The following is a 21,943-nucleotide window of genomic DNA, read 5'->3' on the forward strand; positions in this document are numbered from 1 at the left end:
TAAGCATCCTTGTCTTGTTCCAGATCTTAGAGGAGTGCTTTCAACTTTTCCTCATTCATTATGATGTTGGCTGTGGGTTTGTTGTATATGGTTTTTATTATTTTCAGGTATATTCCTTCAATGCCTATGATATGGCTTGGATCTCCCTTCCAGATTTCATGTTGAGATGTAATCCTCATTGTTGGAGGTGGTACCTGGTGGGATGTGTTTGGATCATGGGGGCAAAGACCTCATGGCTTGGTGCTGTCCTCATGTGAGTGAGTCCTTGTGAAATCAGATTGTTTAAGACTGTGTGGCAACCCCCTCCCCTACTCTCTCTTGCTCCCACTCTCACTGTGTGACATACCTCCTCCTGCTTCACCTTCCGCCACGAGTAAAAGCCTTCCCAGAAGTAAATGCCAGTGCCATGCTTCCTGTACAGCTTGCAGAACCATGAGCCAATTAAACCTCTTTTCTTTATAAATTACCCAGCCTCAGGTATTTCTTTATAACAATGCAAGGAGAACCTAGATTTTTTAGGTTTTTTTTTTGTTTGTTTGTTTGAAACAGGATCTCGCTCTGTCACCTAGGCTGGAGTACAGTGGCACAGTCATGGCTCACTGCAGCCTCAACCTCCCAGGTTCAAGTGATCCTTCTGCTTTAGCCTCCTGAGTAGCTGGGACTACAAGCACTCACCACCATGCCTCACTAATTTGTGAATTTTTTTGTAGAGATGGATTTTTGCCATGTTACCCAGGCTGGCCTTGAACTCCAGGGCTCAAGCGATCCACCTGCTTTGGCCTCTCAAAGTGCTGGGATTACAGGAATGAGCCGATGTACCTGGCGTGTGTTTGGTTTTGGTTTTTGTTTGGTTGGGTTTTTTTTTGTTTTTAATCATGAAGGGATGCTGAATTTTATCAAGTGCTTTCTCTGCATCTGTTGAGATGATCATACGGTTTTTGTTTTTAGTTCTGTTTTTGTGGTGAATCACAGTTATTGATTTATTTATGTTGAACCATCTTTGCATCCCTGCAGTATAACCCACTTGATTGTGGTATATTATCTTTATGATGTGCTGCTGGATTTGGTTTGCTAGAATCTTGTTGAGGATTTTTGCATCTGTGTTCATCAGAGATATTGGTCTGTAGTTTTCGTTATTTTTGTGGGTCCTACCCTGGTATCAAGGCGATGCCGGCTTCATAGAATGAGTTAAGGAAGAGTCCCTCCTTGATGTTTTTTGGAAGAATTTCAGGAGAATTGGTACTAGTTCTTCATTATATGTATGATAGAATTTGGCTGTGAATTCATCTGATCCTGGGCTTCTTGTTCTTGTTGGGAGATTTGTTATTACTGATTTAATTGCACTACTCATTATTGGTCTTTTTGGGATTTCTGTCTCTTCCTAGTTCAGCCTTAGAAAGTTTTATTCTTCCAAAGATTTATCCCTTTCTTCTAGGTTTTCTAGTGTGAGTGTAGAGATGTTCATAGTAGTCTCTATTCTTTTGTATTTCTGTGGTATCAGTTGTAATGTCTCCTTTTTCATTTCTGATCACTTGTTTATTCGGGTCTTCTCTCTTTTCTTGGTTAGTTGAGCAGTATATTGATTTTGTTAATTTTTTTCAAAGAATCCACTTTTCATTTCTTTGATCCTTAGTATTTTTGTTGTTGTTGTTGTTCTCAATTTCATTTAGTTCTGCTATGGTCTTTGATATTTCCGTTCTTCTGCTTGCTTTGGGTTCTTGTTTTTCTAGTTTTTGAGGTACGATGCCAGGTTGTTAATTTGTGATCCTTCTGGTTTTTTTATTTAGGCATATAATGCTGCAAACTTCCCACTTGGTGCTGCTTTTGCTATATCCCAGAGGTTTTTATATGTTGTGTCTCCATGTTCATTTGTTTCAAAAAATTTTTAGATTTCTATTTTAATTTTGTTGCTGACCCAAAGATGATTTGGGAGCAGGTGAATTTTTATGTATTTGTTTAGTTTTGAGAGTTCTTCTTGGAATCAATTTCTAGTTACATTCTACTGTGGTCCAAGAAGATACTTGATATGATTTTGATTTTTGAAAATTTATTGAGACTTGTTTCATGGGCTAAAATATGGTCTGCCTTAGAGAACATTTCGTGTGCTGATGAGAAGAATGTATATTCTGTAGTTGTTGAATAGAATATTCTATAAATGTCTATTAGAGTCCAATTTATGTCCAGTATTTCTTTGTTGATTTCCTGTCTCAGTGATCTTTAATGCTGTCATTGGGGTGTTGAAGTCCTTCTCTATTATTGTTTTGCTGTCTCTTTTCTTAGATACAGTAGTTTTTCTTTGGTTTTCTTTTTATTTATTTTTGTTTCCAAGGCACTTTCTCAGGATGTCCTGAGAACATGTGCCCCAGTAGTAGTTGTCTTATGAATCTGGGTACCTCCTATATCAGGTACATATACATTTAGGATTGTTACATCTTCCCATTGACTTTATCCCATTACCATTTTAAAATGACCTTCTTTGTCTTTTTTTACTGTTGTCGATTTAAAGTCTGTTTTATCTGATATAAATATAGCTACTCCTGCTTGCTTTTGGTTTCTGTTGGTGTGGGATATCATTTCCTATCCTTTTTCCTTCAGTCTTTGTTAAGTGGGTTTCTTGTAAGCAGCATATTACTGGATCATCCTTTTCATAAGACCTGTAAGTTTTATACTTTTGTCTGTTTTTATGATGTTGAATATTGACCTTTTGTTTACATGTTTAGAACTCACTTGAACATTTCTTGTAAGGCTGGTCTAATGGTGATGAATTCTGTTAGCATTTGCTTGTCTGGGAAAGACTTTTTCTCCTTCATTTATGAAGCTTGTTCTAGCAGGATAAAAAATTCATGGTTGACAGGTTTTTTTTTTCTTTAGTAAGTCTGAAAATGGGATTGTGATTTTTTTTTTCTGGCTTGTAAAGTTTCTGCCAGTTCTGTCCACTGTTAGTCTGAGGGGATTTCCTTTACTGGTGATTAGACACCTTTCTCTTGCCGATTTTAGGATTTTTTTTTCCTTCATGTTGTCATTAGTCTGATGACTATGTGTTGGTGAAGTCCTTCTTGCACTGTATTTTCCTAGAGTTCTCTTAGCATCTTCTATTTGGATGTCTAAATCTCTAGCAAGATTAGGGAGTTTTCCTCAATTACTTCCTCAGATAGGTTTTCCAAACTTTTTGCCTTTTCTTTCTTTCTCTTTTTTCTTTTTTTTTTTTTGAGACAGAGTCTCACTCTGTCGCCCAGGCTGGAGTGCAGTGGTGCAATCTCAGCTCACTGCAAGCTCCGCCTCCCGGGTTCATGCCATTCTCCTGCCTCAGCCTCTCCGAGTAGCTGGGACTACAGGTGCCCGCCACCATGCCCAGCTAATTTTTTGTATTTTTAGTAGAGATGGGGTTTCACTGTGGTCTGGATCTTCTGACCCTGTGATCCTCCCGTCTCGGCCTCCCAAAGTGCTGGGATTACAAGCATGAGCCACCGTGCCTGGCTACTTTTTGCCTTTTCTTCTCCCTCAGGAATACCTATGACTTGTAGGTTTAGACATTTTATATAACCCCTATACTTCTCAAAGGCTTTGTTCATTTTTGAAAATTATTTTTTCTTTATTTTTGTCTGACTGGACTAATTCAATAGACCTGTCTTTAAGCTCCGAGATTCTTTTTTCTGCTGGATTTAGTCTACTTTTAAAGCTTTTACCTGTATTTTATAATTTCTTCAATGAATTTTTCATTTACAGACTTGATTTTCAGATTTCTTGGTGTTGATTTTCAGCTTTATCTTAGATCTCATTGAGCTTCTTGGAAATCAGTATTTTTAATTCTTTATATGGTATTTCAGAGATTTCATTTTGGTTAGAATCTATTGCTAGAGATTTAGTGTGATCTTTTGAGGGTGTCATAACACTGTTTTTATACTTCCAGAATTGTTTGGCTGTTTCCTTCTCATATGGAGAAACTATCTTTTCTTCTTATTTTTGAATTTACTTTCCCTTGGACAGGAATTTTTTTCCTCTGAAGGATATAACTATAATGTATGTTCTGGGTGCTTCCTTGGCAGAAACTCTGTATGAGTTCTTTGAATATAGATAGCCTTTGTATGGTGGTTTTCTCAAATGCTAGTTGTAGTAGTAGTGTACTGGCTGTGTGAGCAGTATCACAGCTTCCTGCAGGGCTGGGACGGCAGAAGTCTCAAGAATCTTATCTCATTTCCCAGCACTGTGCACTTGTGTCAGCAGATTTTCTGTTGGGTTGTGCATTTCAACCTCCAGGACAGTAGGTGGTGGTTGTGGGTAAGAGCTTGCTGCAACAGAAGCAGATGGGCAGGTGCTTGATCTTTGTTTGATGGGGGAAGTTCTTTGTTGCTTCAGGCAATGGGCTGGGCTGTGGAATGTACAGTAGCCTGAGCTCTCTGCTCACCCCCCTAGCAGGGGACAAGTCAGGGCAGAGATGGACAGCCAAGCCTGCCCTTGGATTCCCCAGTGATGAGCACAAGCAGCAGCCCTGAGTGGGGGCGGCAGGGAAGCTCCTGGTAAGTACACTGAAGTCTCTGCAGAGAGGCAGGGAGCCACCCCAGTTCCATAGCCCGGGCAGGCAGGAATGTAATCTCTCTCCCTGTCATGCCCCTGTCCCATACTCAGAACACTCAAATTGGTCAGACACCACTGTCTATCTCCAGGCTGCAATGTACCTGAGAGCCATAAAAATTGACTGCCCCGTGGCTTACTGCCAGAATGTCTTTGTTTTGGAGTCTTCTTCCTCAGTCCAAAACACACAGCTTTTTGGCTCTCCTCTTCCTTGCAGGAACGCTGCTGCTCTGTATGGAGAGGGGGAGGGGGTCCTACCATTTGCACAAGCTTAGATATGGTGGACTGATTGCCAGTAAGACCACAGTCACCCCTGTCTGCCCCAGAAAGTCTGTCCTCTGATGCACCCATGCCAGTTTCCTGTGGGATCAGCCGTGGCTATGCCTACAGCAGTGGGGGTAGGGAGGAGTCCCCATCTCCATGCCTGGGTCTGAGCAGTCACACCAGGTTGGCCCCTAGGATGAAATCATACTTGCAAAGCCTTGTAGAGACAAGCACAGTGCCCACATCCTTGCTGGAGGCAGTGCAGTCACTCACAGTCCACAGATGGTGAGCTCTTGGGCACAGGAAAGTATGTGTTCTGGTTTCCTTTGTCTCAGTGGGTGCTCCCTTGGCATGCAATACTTTTCTTCTCTTCGGGGCAGCACTTGCTGAGGAACCCGGCAGCTCCCTGGGTCCAGCCATCCCTTTGCTGCTGCCACAATCTGAGCAGATGCCAGGGAATGTCTATGGGGCTCTGGTGATGTGGAGACACAAAGGCTGAGGTTCCCTGAGCAGGGTACAGACCGCTGATGGCTGTGCTCCCAGTATAGCACCCTGTCGCTGCCGCTCAAGTCCGGGGGTGGAGTGAGCAACCCAGTGCAAGTTGGTAATCTGGTGCAGTGCCCTCAAGAAGTCCCCAAATCACTGCACACACCAGTATTTGGCTTTCCAGTGGTAGAGGGTAGAGGAGCTCTCCAACAGTTCAGATACCAGTGGTTTGTCACAGGTTAAAGAGGAGCCCAAACACTCCCGACTACCCTTTTGACTGGATACCAAATCCCTCGAGGTTCCTAGCTGATCTCTGCCAGCCTCTTGCTTCCTTCTTTTTCTGTGCCCCAGCTTCTTCTCATGAGTTCTCTACTAGCCTCCAGCATTCTCTGGATAGTCTATTCACATATGGTTATTCACTTCTAACTTTGGTTCTTCTTTCTGAAGAGAACTGGCTTTGGATACCACTAGTCATTCATCTTGAACCCTGTCCCCAAGAATAGTATTTGATTGTGCATACATACCACATTTCCCTTATCCATTTGTCTGTTGATGGATATTTAGGTTGATTCCATATCTTAGCTTTTGTGAGTAGCATTGCAATAAATGTGGGAGTACAGATACCTCTTCAACATACTGATTTTATTTCTTTTGGAGCCAGCAGTGGGATTGCTGGATCCGACTTTTTTCATTGTGATAAAAATATACAACCTAAAATTTACCATTTAAGTGTACAGTTCAGTGTCATTAAGTACATTTATAATATTGTGCAGCCATCTCCACTGTTCATTTATAGAACCTTTTCGTTGTCTGAAACAGAAGCTGTGTATCTAGTAACAATAATCTTTTCCCATCTTCCCAGCCTCTGGTAACCTCTATTCTACTTTTCTGTCCCTATGAATTTGCCTATTCTGGGTAGCTCATTTAAGTGGAATCACACAATATTTGTCCTTTTGTGTGTGGCTTATTGCACTAAGCATGATGTTTTCAAAGTCCATCGTTGTTGTAACAGGTATCAGAATCTCATTCATTTTTATGGCTGATAAAATCCCATAGTATGTATATACTACATTTTGTTCATCCATTTGTTTGTTGATGGACATTTGGGTTATTTCTGCCTTTCAGCTATTGTGGATAATGTTGCTATGAACATTGCCCTATAAGTATCTGTTTAAATTCCTGCTGTTAGAAAAACTGGAAACTCTAAAAAGCAGAGTGCCTCTCCTCCTCCAAAGGAACGCAGTTCCTCACCAGCAATGGAACAAAGCTGGACGGAGAATGACTGACGAGTTGAGAGAAGATGGCTTCAGACGATCAAACTACTCCGAGCTACAGGAGGAAATTCAAACCAATGGCAAAGAAGTTAAAAACTTTGAAAAAAAATTAGACGAATGTATAAAATGACCAACGCAGACAAGTGCTTAAAGGAGCTGATGGAGCTGAAAGCCAAGTTTTGAGAACTACGTGAAGACGGCAGAAGCCTCAGTAGCCGATGCGATCAACTGGAAGAAAGGGTATCAGTGATGGAAGATGAAATGAATGAAATGAACCGAGAAGAGAAGTTTAGAGAAAAAAGAATAAAAAGAAATGAACAAAGCCTCCAAGAAATATGGGACTATGTGAAAATACCAAACCTACATCTGATTGGTGTATCTGAAAGTGACAGGGAGAATGGAACCAAGTTGGAAAATACTCTGCAAGATATTATCCAGGAGAACTTCCCCAATCTAGCAAGGCAGGCCAACATTCACATTCAGGAAATACAGAGAACGCCACAAAGATACTCCTCGAGAATAGCAACTCCAAGACACATAATTGTCAGATTCAACAAAGTTGAAATGAAGGAAAAAATGTTAAGGGCAGCCAGAGAGAAAGGTCGGGTTACCCACAAAGGGAAGCCCCTCAGACTAACAGCTGATCTCTCGGCAGAAACCCTACAAGCCAGAAGAGATGGGTGCCAATATTCAACATTCTTAAAGAAAAGAATTTTCAAACCAGAATTTCATATCCAGCCAAACTAAGCTTCAGAAGTGAAGGAGAAATAAAATCCTTTACAGACAAGCAAACGCTGAGAGATTTTGTCACCACCAGGCCTGCCCTAAAAGAGCTCCTGAAGGAAGCACTAAACATGGAAAGGAATAACCAGTACCAGCCACTGCAAAAACATGCCAAATTGTAAAGACCATCGAGGCTAGGAAGAAACTGCATCAACTAACGAGCAAAATAACCAGCTAACATCATAATGACAAGATCAAATCCACACATAACAGTATTAACTTTGAATGTAAACGGGCTAAATGCTCCAATTAAAAGACACAGACTGGCAAATTGGATAAGGAGTCAAGACCCATCAGTGTGCTGTATTCAGGAAACCCATCTCACGTGCAGGGACACACATAGGCTCAAAATAAAGGGATGGAGGAAGATCTACCAAGCAAATGGAAAACAAAAAAAGGCAGGGGTTGCAATCCTAGTCTCTGATAAAATAGATTTTAAACCAACAAAGATCAAAAGAGACAAAGAAGGCCATTACATAATGGTAAAGGGATGAATTCAACAAGAAGAGCTAACTATCCTAAATATATATGCACCCAATACAGGAGCACCCAGATTCATAAAGCAAGTCCCTAGAGACCTACAAAGAGACTTAGACTCCCACACAATAATAATGAGAGATTTTAACACCCCACTGTCAACATTAGACAGATCAACGAGACAGAAAGTTAACAAGGATACCCAGGAATTGAACTCAGCTCTGCACCAAGCAGACCTAATAGACATCTACAGAACTCTCCACCCCAAATCAACAGAATGTACATTCTTTTCAGCACCACACCACACCTATTCCAAAATTGACCACATAGTTGGAAGTAAAGCACTGCTCACCAAATGTAAAACAACAGAAATTATAACAAACTGTCTCTCAGACCACAGTGCAATCAAACTAGAACTCAGGATTAAGAAACTCACTCAAAACTGCTCAACTATATGGAAACTGAACAACCTGCTCCTGAATGACTACTGGGTACATAACAAAATGAAGGCAGAAATTAAGATGTTCTTTGAAACCAATGAGAACAAAGACACAACATACCAGAATCTCTGGGACACATTCAAAGCAATGTGTAGAGGGAAATTTATAGCACTAAATGCCCACAAGAGAAAGCAGGAAAGATCCAAAATTGACACCCTAACATCACAATGAAAAGAACTAGAAAAGCAAGAGCAAACACATTCAAAAGCTAGCAGAAGGCAAGAAATAACTAATATCAGAGCAGAACTGAAGGAAATAGAGACACAGAAAACCCTTCAAAAAATTAATGAATCCAGGAACTGGTTTTTTGAAAGATCAACAAAATTGATAGACCGCTAGCAAGACTAATAAAGAAGAAAAGAGAGAAGAATCAAATAGATGCAATAAAAAATGATACAGGGGATATCAGCACCAATCCCACAGAAATACAATCTACCATCAGAGAATACTACAAACACCTCTACACAAATAAACTAGAAAATCTAGAAGAAATGGTTAAATTTCTCGATAAATACACCCTCCCAAGACTAAACCAGGAAGAAGTTGAATCTCTGAATAGACCAATAACAGGCTCTGAAATTGTGGCAATAATCAATAGCTTACCAACCAAAAAGAGTCCAGGACCTGATGGATTCACAGCTGAATTCTACCAGAGGTACAAGGAGGAACTGGTACCATTCCTTCTGAAACTATTCCAATCAATAGAAAAAGAGGGAATCCTCTCGAACACATTTTATGAGGCCAGCATCATCCTGATACCAAAGCCTGGCAGAGACACAACCAGAAAAGAGAATTTCAGACCAATATCCTTGATGAACATTGATGCAAAAATCCTCAATAAAATACTGGCAAACCGAATCCAGCAGCACATCGAAAAGCTTATCCACCATGATCAAGTGGGCTTCATCCTGGGATGCAAGGCTGGTTCAACATATGCAAATCAGTAAGTGTAATCCAGCATATAAACAGAACCAAAGACAAAAACCACATGATTATCTCAATAGATGCAGAAAAGGCCTTTGACAAAATTCAACAACCCTTCATGATGAAAACTCTCAATAAATTCAGTATTGATGGGACGTATCTCAAAATAATAAGAGCTATCTATGACAAACGCACAGCCAATATCATACTGAATGGGCAAAATCTGGAAGCATTCCCTTTGAAAACTGGCACAAGACAGGGATGCCCTCTCTCACCACCCCTATTCAACATATTGTTGGAAGTTCTGGCCAGGGCAATCAGGCAGGAGAAGGAAATAAAGGGCATTCAATTAGGAAATGAGGAAGTCAAATTGTCCCTGTTTGCAGATGGCATGATTGTATATCTAGAAAAGCCCATTGTCTCAGCCCAAAATCTCCTTAAGCTGATAAGCAACTTCAGCAAAGTCTCAGGATACAAAACCAATGTGCAAAAATCACAAGCATTCTTATACACCAATAACAGACAAACAGAGAGCCAAATCATGAGTGAACTCCCATTCACAATTGCTTCAAAGAGAATAAAATACCTAGGAATCCAACTTACAAGGGATGTGAAGGACTTCTTCAAGGAGAACTACAAACCACTGCTCAGTGAAATAAAAGAGGATACAAACAAATGGAAGAACATTCCATGCTCATGGATAGGAAGAATCAGTATTGTGAAAATGGCCATACTGCCCAAGGTAATTTATAGATTCCATGCCATCCCTATCAAGCTACCAATGACTTTCTTCACAGAATTGGAAAAAACTACTTTTAAGTTCATATGGCAGCAAAAAAGAGCCCGCATCACCAAGTCAATCCTAAGCCAAAAGAACAAAGCTGGAGGCATCATGCTACCTGACTTCAAACTATACTATAAGGCTACAGTAACCAAAACAGCAATGTACTGGTACCAAAACAGAGACATAGATCAATGGAACAGAACAGAGCCCTCAGAAATAACGCCGCATATCTACAACTATCTGATCTTTGACAAACCTGACAAAAACAAGAAATGGGATAAGGATTCCCTATTTAATAAATGGTGCTGGGAAAACTGGCTAGCCATATGTAGAAAGCTGAAACTGGATCCCTTCCTTACACCTTATATAAAAATTAATTCAAGATGGATTAAAGACTTAAATGTTAGACCTAAAACCTTAAAAACCCTAGAAGAAAACCTAGGCATTACCATTCAGGACATAGGCGTGGGCAAGGACTTCATGTCTAAAACACCAAAAGCAATGGCAACAAAAGCCAAAATTGACAAATGGGATCTCATTAAACTAAAGAGCTTCTGCACAGCAAAGAACTACCATCAGAGTGAACAGGCAACCTACAAAATAGGAGAAAATTTTTGCAACCCACTCATCTGACAAAGGGCTAATATCCAAAATTCTACAATGAACTCAAACAAATTTACAAGAAAAAACAAACAACCCTATCAAAAAGTGGGCGAAGGACATGAACAGACATTTCTCAAAAGAAGACATTTATGCAGCCAAAAAACACATGAAAAAATGCTCATCATCACTGGCCGTCAGAGAAATGCAAATCAAAACCACAGTGAGATACCATCTCACACCAGTTAGAATGGCCATCATTAAAAAGTCAGGAAACAACAGGTGGTGGAGAGGATGTGGAGAAATAGGAACACTTTTACACTGTTGGTGGGACTGTAAACTAGTTCAACCATTGTGGAAGTCAGTGTGGCGATTCCTCAAGGATCTAGAACTAGAAATACCATTTGACCCAGCCATCCCATTACTGGGTATATACCCAAAGGACTATAAATCATGCTGCTATAAAGACACATGCACACGTATGTTTATTGTGGCACTATTCACAATAGCAAAGACTTGGAACCAACCCAAATGTCCATCAGTGATAGACTGGATTAAGAAAATGTGGCACATATACACCATGGAATAATATGCAGCCATAAAAAATGATGAGTTCTTGCCCTTTGTAGGGACATGGATGAAACTGGAAGCCATCATTCTCAGTAAAGTATCGCAAGGACAAAAAACCAAACACCACATGTTCTAATTCATAGGTGAGAATTGAACAATGAGAACACATGAACACAGGAAGGGGAACATCACACTCCGGGGACTGTTGTGAGGTGGGGGGAGGGACAGCATTAGGAGATATACCTAATGCTAAATGACGAGTTAATGGGTGCAGCACACCAACATGGCACATGGATACATATGTAACAAACTTGCACATTGTGCACACGTACCCTAAAACTTAAAGTATAATAATAATAATAAAATTCCTGCTCTCAGTTCTTTTAAGCATATACCTAGAAGTGGAGTTGCTGGATCATATGTAATTTTATGTTTAATTTTTTGAGGTTGTGTCAGACTTTTCTATAGTAACTCTACCACTTTCCATTCCCACAAGCAGTGTACAAGGGTTCCAATTTCTTAATATCCTTGCCAACTGTTGTTATTTTCTGTTTTTTGTTTGTTAAGTAATAGCTATCCTAGTAGGTGTGGGGTAGGATCTCATTCTGGCTCAAATCTTTTTTTAACTTTAAAATTCTTTCAATGCAAAGACTATATCAAATAGACATTTAAATAGTTATTTTTTGACCCAGATTTTGTTTACAGTTCCTCTCTTTCTCCTTTTCTCCAAATATAAGTGTAGCCAATTTAGTCATGGGAAAGATAACTTATTCCTTTATTCTGTAATTTATTGTAAATATATCAGGTTCAATTTGTGTCAACACTTTGTATTTTCCTTAGTCCTATATGTGGTAATCTTATAATGGAATGAACTTATTCATATATTTATTTGAAAACTAATGTGCAAAGTATTGTCTTAAGTGCAGAGGTTACAATAATAGTAAACAAGAAAAATGAAGACTGCTATTATGTGAAGTGTTCTAGTTGGGGAGACACATTAAGCAAATACTATTTCAGGTGGTAATAAGGTGATGAAGAAAAATAAAAATAAAGCAGAGGAGAGGTGGTTTGTGCAGGTGCTACTGTAGGTAAGCTAGTTTTGGAGAGCTTCCCTGAGGAGCTAACATTTGACCAGTGACTCAATGATATGAAGATGGAAACTATTTGAAGATCTGGGAAGAAACATTCCAGATAGAACATACACCTAGTAGAAAGGTCTTTATCAAGGAATAAGTTTGTGGTTTTCAAGGAACAGTGAAATGTATATTTATAAACCCTAGGGAAACCACCTAAAATTTTTTTAGAGAAAAATATATAATTAGGTAGCAAATAACAGAGATAAAATTGAGTAATTTAAGAAATTATTTAGTCAGGAAAAAGAAAAAAGGAACAACAAGTAAGTGGATCAGATAGAAAATTTGGAAGATTATAGATTTTATTCCAACCATATCAATAATTATATTAAATGTAAGTATTTTAAATATACCAATTGTAAGATTGGATAAAAAGTTAAAACATATCTATAAGAAACTTGCTTTAAATACAAAGATCTTGTTAGGTTAAAAGTAAAAGAATGTGCCAGCAATGAATAACTAGAGAAGGAAATTAAGAAAAAAACGTCGATTCACAGTAGCTTCCAAAAGAATAAAATGCATAAGAATAAATTTAACCAAGAAGGTAAAGACTTGTACTCTGAAAACTTGTACTCTGAAAAAAAGAATGTTTACTCATTTGTCAGAATAAAGAAGACATAAATAAATGAAAATCTATCTTATATTTGTATATTGGAAGTCTTAATGTTAAGATGTCAGTACTACCCAAAATCACCTACAGATTCAATCCTATCAAACCTATCAAAATTCCCATGGACTTTTGCAGAAATGCAAAAGCTGATCTTAAAATTAACATGGAATTGCAAGCGGCCTTGAATAGCCAAACAATCTTGAAAAAAAAGAACAAAGTTGGAGGACTCACACTTTCTGATTTGAAAACTTAATACAAAGCTAGAATAATCAGAGTAGTACTGGCATAAGGATAGACACATAAATTAATGGAATAGAATTGAGAGTCCAGAAATAAACCCATACATCTATGGCCAGTTGGTTTTCCACAAGGATGCTAAGAACATTCAATGAGGAACGAATAGTCTCTTCAACAAATGATGCTGGGAAAACTGGATATTCTCCTGCTAAAGAATGAAATTAGACTCCTAACACATACTGTATACAAAAATTAACTAAAAATATTCTATAGATTTTACAGTTTTGTTTTAGACAGGGTCTTTCTCTGTCGCCAGCCTGGAGTGTAAGGGCACAATCAGCTCATTGCAGCCTTAACCTCCAGGGCTCAAATGATCCTCTCACCTCAACCTCCCGAGTAGCTGGGACTACAGGCGCATGCCACCATGCCCAGCTAATTTCCATATTTTTTAATAGAGATGGGGTTTTGCCATGTTGCCCAGGCTGGCCTCAAGCTGAACTCAAGCGATTTGCCTGCCTCAGCCTCCCAAAGTGCTGAGATTACAAGCATGAGCCACTGTGCCCAGCCAACTTTATGATTTAAAAATAACATGTTTATGTTTTTAAAGCCATAAAACCCTGAGAAGAATACATAGAGATAAATCTTTATGACCTTGGATTTGTCAGTGGTTTTAGATATTGGTTCTTAGGCACCAAAGGCATGAGCAACAAAAGATAAACTGGACTTCATTTAAATGAAAACTTTTGTGCATCAAAGGAGATTACGAAAGTGAAAAGGCAACCTGTAGAATGGTAGAAAATATTTGCAAGTTTTGTAGCTGATAAGGATCTACCACCCAGAATATATCATGAACTCTTACAACTCAACAACAAAAAGACAACCCAGTTATAAAATGGGCAAAAGACTTCAGTGGACTTTTCTCCAAAGAAGATATGCAGATGGCCAAAAAGCAAATGATTTTCATGAGGGAAATGCAGAGCAAAACCATGATGAGGTGCCTCTTCACATCCATTATAATGGATGGCTATAATTTTTTAAAAAACATGTTGGCAACGAGGTGGAAAAGTTGAAACCCTCATACTTTTTTTTTGGTAGGAATATAAAATAAAATATAAAGCTGCTGTGGAAAACAGTTTGGCAGTTCCTCAAAAAGTTAAGCATAGAATTATCATGGTACCCTGCTATTCAACTCAGAGGTATGTATCCCAAATAAGAGAATGCTTGTACTCAAACAAGTATGTATATACACGTTTGTAGCAGCAGCATTCACAGAAAAGTGGACACAACCCAAAATCCCTCAATGGGTGAATGGATAAACAAATTGTCGTATACACACAATGGAATATTATTCAGCCATAAAAAGGAATTAAGTACTAATATATGGTATAAAGTAGATAAACTTCCAAACCTTAAGCTAAGTGAAAAAAGCCAGACCCAAAAGATCACATATTGTATGATTCCATTTATAGGAAATATATAGAATAGATAAATCTAAAGAGAATAGAACACAGATTAGTGGTTTCCAGAAGGTGGTAGTGGGGGAAGATAAGAAACTGCTTAATAGGTAAGGGGTTTTACTTTAGAATGATGGAAATGATATGGAACTAGATATGGATGGTCATACAACATTCTTAATATACTATAAGACACTGAATTGTTCACTTTATTTTTTTTTTATTTTTTTATTTTTTTTTTGAGACTGAGTCTTGCTCTGTAGCCCAGGATGGAGTGCAGTGGTGTGATCTCCGCTCACTGCAAGCTCCACCTCCTGGGTTCACACCATTCTCCTGCCTCAGCCTCCCGAGTAGCTGGGACTAAGGCACCCGCCACCATGCCCGGCTAATTTTTTGTTGTTGTTGTATTTTTTTAGTAGAGATGGGGTTTCACCATGTTAGCCAGGATGGTCTCGATCTCCTGACCCTGTAATCCGCCCGCCTTGGCCTCCCAAAGTGCTGGGATTACAGGCATGAGCCACTGCGCCCAGCCACTTTAAAATGGTTATTTGAGGCCAGGCATGGTGGCTCATGCCTGTAATCCCAGCACTTTGAGAGGCTGAGATGGGCAGATCACTTGAGGCCAGGAGTTTGAGACCAGCTTGGCCAACATGGTGAAACCCCATCTCTACTAAGAATACAAAATTTAGCCGGGCATGGTGGTGCATGGTGGGCTAGTAATCCCAGCTATTTAGGAGGCTGAGGCATGAGAATCACTTGAACCCAGGAGGTGGAGTTTGCAGTGAGCTGAGATTGTGCCACTGCACTCCAGCCCGGGCAACAGGGAGAAATTCTATACCCCCCACCCCCCAAAAAATGTTATTGACCCCCTACCTCTCCTCCAAGCACCCTTCCTGCCCTCTTCACCTTCCCTTTTGCTAGGTGACCAGGAAGGAAGAAGCAATTTAGTCAGGATGGCTAAAGGTGATCCCAAGAAACCAGAGGGAAAGGTGTCTGCTTATTCCTTCTTTGTGCAGACATGCAGAGAAGAACATAAGAAAAACCCAGAGGTCTCTGTCAATTTTGCAGAATTTTCCAAGAAGTGCTCTGAGAGGTGGAAGACAGTGTCTGGCAAAGAGAATCCTAAATGTGATGAAATGACAAAGGCAGATAAAGTATGCTATGCTTGAAAGATGAAGGATTGTGAACCAGTTAAGTGAGGCAAGAAGGACCTTCATGTCTCCAAAAGGCCACTGTCTGGATTCTTCCTGCACTGTTCAGAATTTCACCCCAAGATCAAATCCACAAACCCTGGCATCTTTATTAGAGATGTAGCAAAAAAGCTGGGTGAGATGTGGGATAACTTAAGTGTCAGTGAAAAGCAGCCTTGCATCACTAAGGCAGTGAAGCTGAGGGAGAAATACGAGAAGGATGTTGCTGACTTTAATAGCAAGTCTGGTGCAAAGGGTCCTGCTTAAAGTTCCTTGGAAAAAGGTGGAAGAAGAAGTCAAAGAAGATGCGAGGAAGAAGAGGAGAAGGAGGAAGAGGAAGAAGAAAGTGATGAATAAAAAACTGTTTATCTGTCTCCTTGTGAATACCTTAGAGTAGGGGAGGGCCATAATTGACACATCTGTTGTTTGAGAAATGTCTCTTGCCCTCATTAGGTTTAATTACAGAATTCGATCACAATCATATTGCAGTCTGTCAGAGTGCTCTAAAAATTGTCAGTGGTTTGCCTGAAGTGGTCATGTGTGTCTGGAACACTCTGAAATTGTATCAAAGTTGTACATATTTCCAAACATCCCAAAAACGAAAAGATAATCTCGTATTTTTCTCACTCTATGCACTTTGCTGTTGGTGCGACAAAGCATTTAAAGATATTTCTGACATTTTTAAAAACATTTGTAAGGTAGTATTAACTATATGGTTATTGGCTAGAAATCCTGTTATCAACTGTACATATATATAGTTTATAAGAAGAACAAAACAACCAAGACAAACTCTTGGTGCTCGTTTCTTGGCACTGAGCCTGTGGGGGACAATGCCTTTTGGAGGGGTCGTAGCTGAGAGTGTGCACTGTGAGGCTAGTCCTGTTTCCCCTGCAATATTCATCCATTTAGCTTCAGCTTGTCTTGTTTCTACAAATGGTAATATAACACTCTTCTACCATTCTTAGCTGTGGACAAAGAGGGGTCAGCTGGCCTGAGAAGTGTTTGGATTTTTTTAGTTAAGCGCATTGTCTTTAAACTTTTGAACAACCTGTGGAACTACTGTCAGCAAAGTAAAGAGCCACTGCATCAATGAAAGTTCAAGAAAGAACCTTCTGTACTTAAATGTGATTTTCAGTGTTCTGGGTTTTTTTTGTATGTTTAGAATGCTGAAATGTTTTTGAAGTTAAATAGTATTAAAAATGATTTTAGAATTTTGCTTCAATAAATTGTTTTTAAAAAGACTAAATAAATGATCATATAAAGCTCAAACAAACACGACACATTTGAGTGCTTGCAGTAGAAGACGAGTTTATGGGAGAACATGTAAAGTCCCAGTGCTAGAACCCATTGGTGAGGGTCAGATTAGAACCAGCAACAAGTGATCTGGTTTGCAGGAGGAGCCTGGGAGGATTAGGAGATTCACTCAGGGCTGGGGTTGGGCATGTCTTGATCAGAGTTGTGGTTACCTTGAGAATTATAAAGGAGAATGCAACGTGAAGTGAAGCAGAGCAGGTTGGTGGCAGCAAGAGAAGTGAGTTGCAACAGATTATCAGACCAATGTGCTATAGCCCAAAGGCAAGGGGATTTAGACATGAGACATTAATTTGGAGTATCAGCATTTACTAGTTTAATGGGAGAGCAGCTTGGACAAGGATGAATATGGGGGCTATTACCCACAGCTAAGATTTGATAGGATTTGGGGATGTGATATTTGGATAGGATAGCTCAATTTAATGTGCCAGAGTAGAGCAGACATAAGGTTCTTTATGTTCCTCTAGTTAGAAATAAGGTTGGTCCCAAAATATCAGTGAATCTGAGCCTGTAGGTAGGGGTGAAGTAGTCTCAGTTGCAAAGATTAGAAATTGCAGAGGCCAAAGTTGGTTGCGGTGTAGCTATTGGAAATGTGTAGAGCTTGATAGCTAATGACAGTGACTTTCCCCCACAGTGGACTTCTAGGAGTGAAGGATCAAGATGGTCTGCCTATAATTATTGGACATAACGTTTTAATTACAACTGGAAAAAAATTAAAAGGATGAGAAAGATATAATATGGAAATCTAAGCAAAAGAAAGCCTGGAGTGTCTGCATTAGTATCATAGACAAGGTGGACTTTAGAACAAGGAATAGCACCAAGAGAAAGAGGACTATAATGATAGTTCACCAAGAAGACATAACAATCTTATTTAAGATTGTATGTGTTTAGGAATGTATGTCACCTAATATATGTATGCTAACAAGAACATTAACCTGAACTGATAGAACTGAAAGGTAGAGTGAACAAGTTCAAGTCTTCGACATCCCTGTCTCAGTAATTGATGAAGCAAGTAGGTGGCAGAAGACCTGAACAGTACTATCATCCAACCTGCCCTGATAGATATTTATGGAACACTGTACCTAATAACAGCAGAATACATATCCTTTCAAACATACATGGAAGATTTATGAAGATAGAACATATTCTGGGCCTTAAAAGGAACTTTATCAAATTTGAAATAATTGAAATCATACAAAGGATCTTCTCTGACTCTAATAGCATTCAATTAGAAATTAATAATAGGTATCTGGAAATCCTCTAATATTTGGAAATTAAACAATACATTTTTACCCATGGGTCAAAGAGGAAGTCTAAAAGGAAATTAGAACATATTTTAACTAAATGAAAATGAAGACACAATGTCTAAAAATTTGTGGGACACATCTAATGCAGTGCTTAGTGGAAAATGTATTAAGTGCTTATAATATTAAGTGTAAAATGTATTCAGTGCTTATTAGGCAAGTCAGTAAGCCTCAAACCAATAATCTAAGCTTCCACCTTAATAAACTAGACATATAAAGCAAATTCAAGCTAAGCAAGCAGAATGGACAAATAATAAAAAGAGTAGAAATCAGTTAAATTGAAAATAAAAGTAGAGAAAATTTGTCAAACGAAAAGCTGGTTTCTTGAAATGATCAGTAAAGTTGACAGATCTGTATCCAGACTGTTGGAGGAAACAACCAATGTCAGGAATGACATTAACTTTTTACAGGTGTGGCCCAGTTGTCTTACTTTATATTCTAGATTTGTCTAATTCCTTCCTCATGGTATCATTGTATTTCTTGTAAACTAGACTCAGTTAGACGTTTAGATTATAGATGATGTTGTAAACTTCTTTTTGCTTTAAATCAGGAAGGCACGTGATATAAATTGTGCCCACTATCAGTGATGCTGAGTTTGATTTCCATGCTAGGTTTGGTTATCCCAGACTCTCTCCCTTGTAAAAGCGATGATTTCATGTTTGCCACTGTTAAGTCATCTGTTGGAAATATTTTTGTACCAAATAACTATCTTGTTCTCCATCCACCTTTTACCTAGTAGTTTTACCCTCCACAAATGATCTTTATGGAATCAATTATTATATTAGGTTTCCAGAATGGTGATTTTCATATTCTCTCATTTTTCTACATTTATTAGTTATAAACAAGAATCTTTCTCTTTTTTCTTTTAATATTTCTAGCTTCCTCTGACTCACTATGAACTCCTTTATGTTGCTGCAGATTTACTGACTTTTGTTCAATATGTCATATAATTCTTAATAGTTTCAATGCTATTGGTACAGTGATATGCTATATAGTTATCTTACAATAGAATATTAAACTTTGGAGCAGCAGTTTTTTTAAAAGGTAAAGTTTATTTTTAACTAATTTTGTGTATTGGCATTATTTAACAAGTGTTTCTGCAGTTGCCAGTTATAGAATGATTGTCTTTAGTAGGTCACTGCTTCCGTTTTACGCTGGCATTTGATAGTTTGAACCTAATATTGTTAGTTTTCAAAAATGGTTGAAGGCCAGGCACAGTGACTCATGCCTGTAACCATAGCACTTTGGGAGACAAGATGAGAGGATTGCTTGAGGCCAGGAGTTCAAGACCAGCGACATAGCAGGACCCTGTCTCTACAAGAAATAAAAAAAATTAGCCAAGCATGGTGGCACATGTCTGTAAGTCCTAGCTACTGGGGAGGCTGAGGTGGGAGGATCGCTTGAGTGATCATTGATGATGCCACTGCACTCCAGATTGGGTGACAGAGCAAGACCCTATCTCTTTAAAAAAAAAAAAAAAAGATTGAGTTAATTTATTATTGAATTTGTATTTAGTGCACTAAATAAATCAAGTAAATAAAGTATAAGATCAAATTGAGATATACATTAAACTTTCCATTTAAGTATTTTACATGCCCCATGTGAGTTTTTCCAAGAAGCCCCTAGATGTAGAAATCCTCCAGTGATATTTCATACAGTTGCACATCTGACTCTTGCTAATGTGGGGTATAACAAATGTGTTTATGTTGGACAACTTTTCCTGATGAGACCAACTGTCTGAGTCTAGCTTGATCCGTTTAAAGGCTTTGTGACCTACCTATGCCTGCTTATCATTAAGTTATTTTTACTATGCAGTTTTATCCAGCTGTTCTTGGTCTTACCATTCAGATATTTTTATTATGCAGTTTAGTTCATCATAAATAAGGAGAAATTTGAGTTAAAAGCTGCTGAATGCTGAAATGACTGCCGTTTGAAGTTATTGGGACCTTCATACTAGGAAGTACCTAATGGGAGGCTAGACAGGATTTCTTCTGACCTTCCCTCCCTGTTCTATAATTCTAGAGAGAACATCAAAGAATTATGTAGGACTTTTAAGAACCAAGGATTTGATATGAAGAATATAAACCCATCTTACCTGGATTAAACACATGAATAAATGTTAATAAAATAAAAACTACCTGTTTATCAGTGAAGTTGTGAATTCTTCCAGATAATGTATTTTAGAAAATGTTTGTTCAGCAGCATTTAGGAATTATTCACACCTGATATACCTGGTGGGTTTGTTTTTCTTTAGGAAAATGGAAGTTAGTTGATATAGGTCTCTCTAAAAATCCAAGATAGATAGATGACTTAACACTTATAATTTGGTAAATTCTTTAACTTTTGGTCACTATACCTATAAATCTGGACAGAGATGTTTTCCAGAACTAATTTTGACCTTAGTCTAAAGATAAAATGTTTTACATTCGTATGTGATTATATTTTCCTTTTAAATAATAAATGAGGGTTTACTTTAATGGAAATTGTTTTCTTAACATTTTCTTCAGCATTAACAACAATAACAACAAAATCTTACAGTTATGCAAATAACCAGAGGTAAATGTCTTCTTAAAGGATGTAATTTTTGGATGTTGAGCACAAATCATATAAAAATTATATATTTTTCAACAATTTTTTTTTTGAGACGGAGTCTCGCTCTGTTGCCCAGGCTGGAGTGCAGTGGCACAATCTTGGCTCATGGCAACCTCCACCTTTTGGGTTCAAGCGACTCTCCTGCCTCAGCCTCTTGAGTAACTGGGACTACAGGTACGTGCCACCACGCCTGGCTAATTTTTTGCATTTTTAGTAGAGACGGGGTTTCACTATGTTAGCCAGGATGGTCTTGATCTCCTGACGTCGTGATCCACCCGCATCAGCCTCCTAAAGTGCTGGGATTACAGGCGTGAGCCACCGCACACCACCGCACCCAGCCTATTTTTCAACAATTTTAGTGTAGCAAATATTTAAATAGTACAACCGTATTGCTTGGGTTTTTTTAAATCCTGTTTACAGCATGTGGTAGGGAGGGTTACAAACATCTTTTTGGAGTCATATGCTGTGGGAGAGGAAGATACAACTTTTTATTTTTTTTCTGCTGTGATTTTGTGGTGTAGAAACCTATTCCAGAGTACTTGCCTTGTACAACTTTTTTCAGATGCTTTTGGATATGGCGGTCCAAATGTGCCATCTTCCCACATTGTTACAAATTTTGTTTTTGGAACAAATGGAAACATTGTATCATTTTGTTTTGGGAAAGTGGTTCAAGATTGCTAGGTAGGCATTTCAATTAAAAGTAGATTAACCATCAGTTTTATAGATTTTTTTTTGCAGCATTCAACTTCCACTTCCTATGTTTAATGTAAATTATATAATACAGGGATTTTGTTGTTAAACCAAGAGTTAACTGATTGATTCAGCAGATAATATTTTGCTCACCTACCTATGAAAAGCACTGTTTGTTTCTGTTAACC

The 21,943-nt window shown here is 38.6% G+C and overlaps 1 protein-coding gene and 1 pseudogene across 2 annotated transcripts in view; both read left to right on the forward strand.

Annotated features, from left to right (window-relative positions):
* Nucleotides 1–21,943, forward strand: part of EVI5 (ecotropic viral integration site 5) — a 275,206-nt gene that overhangs the window by 126,648 nt on the left and 126,615 nt on the right. The window lies entirely within an intron of this gene.
* On the forward strand, nucleotides 15,544–16,256 carry LOC100589574 (annotated as a pseudogene).

Source organism: Nomascus leucogenys, chromosome 12, assembly GCF_006542625.1.
Source record: "Nomascus leucogenys isolate Asia chromosome 12, Asia_NLE_v1, whole genome shotgun sequence".
In the NCBI taxonomy this organism is placed as follows: Eukaryota; Metazoa; Chordata; class Mammalia; order Primates; family Hylobatidae; genus Nomascus; species Nomascus leucogenys.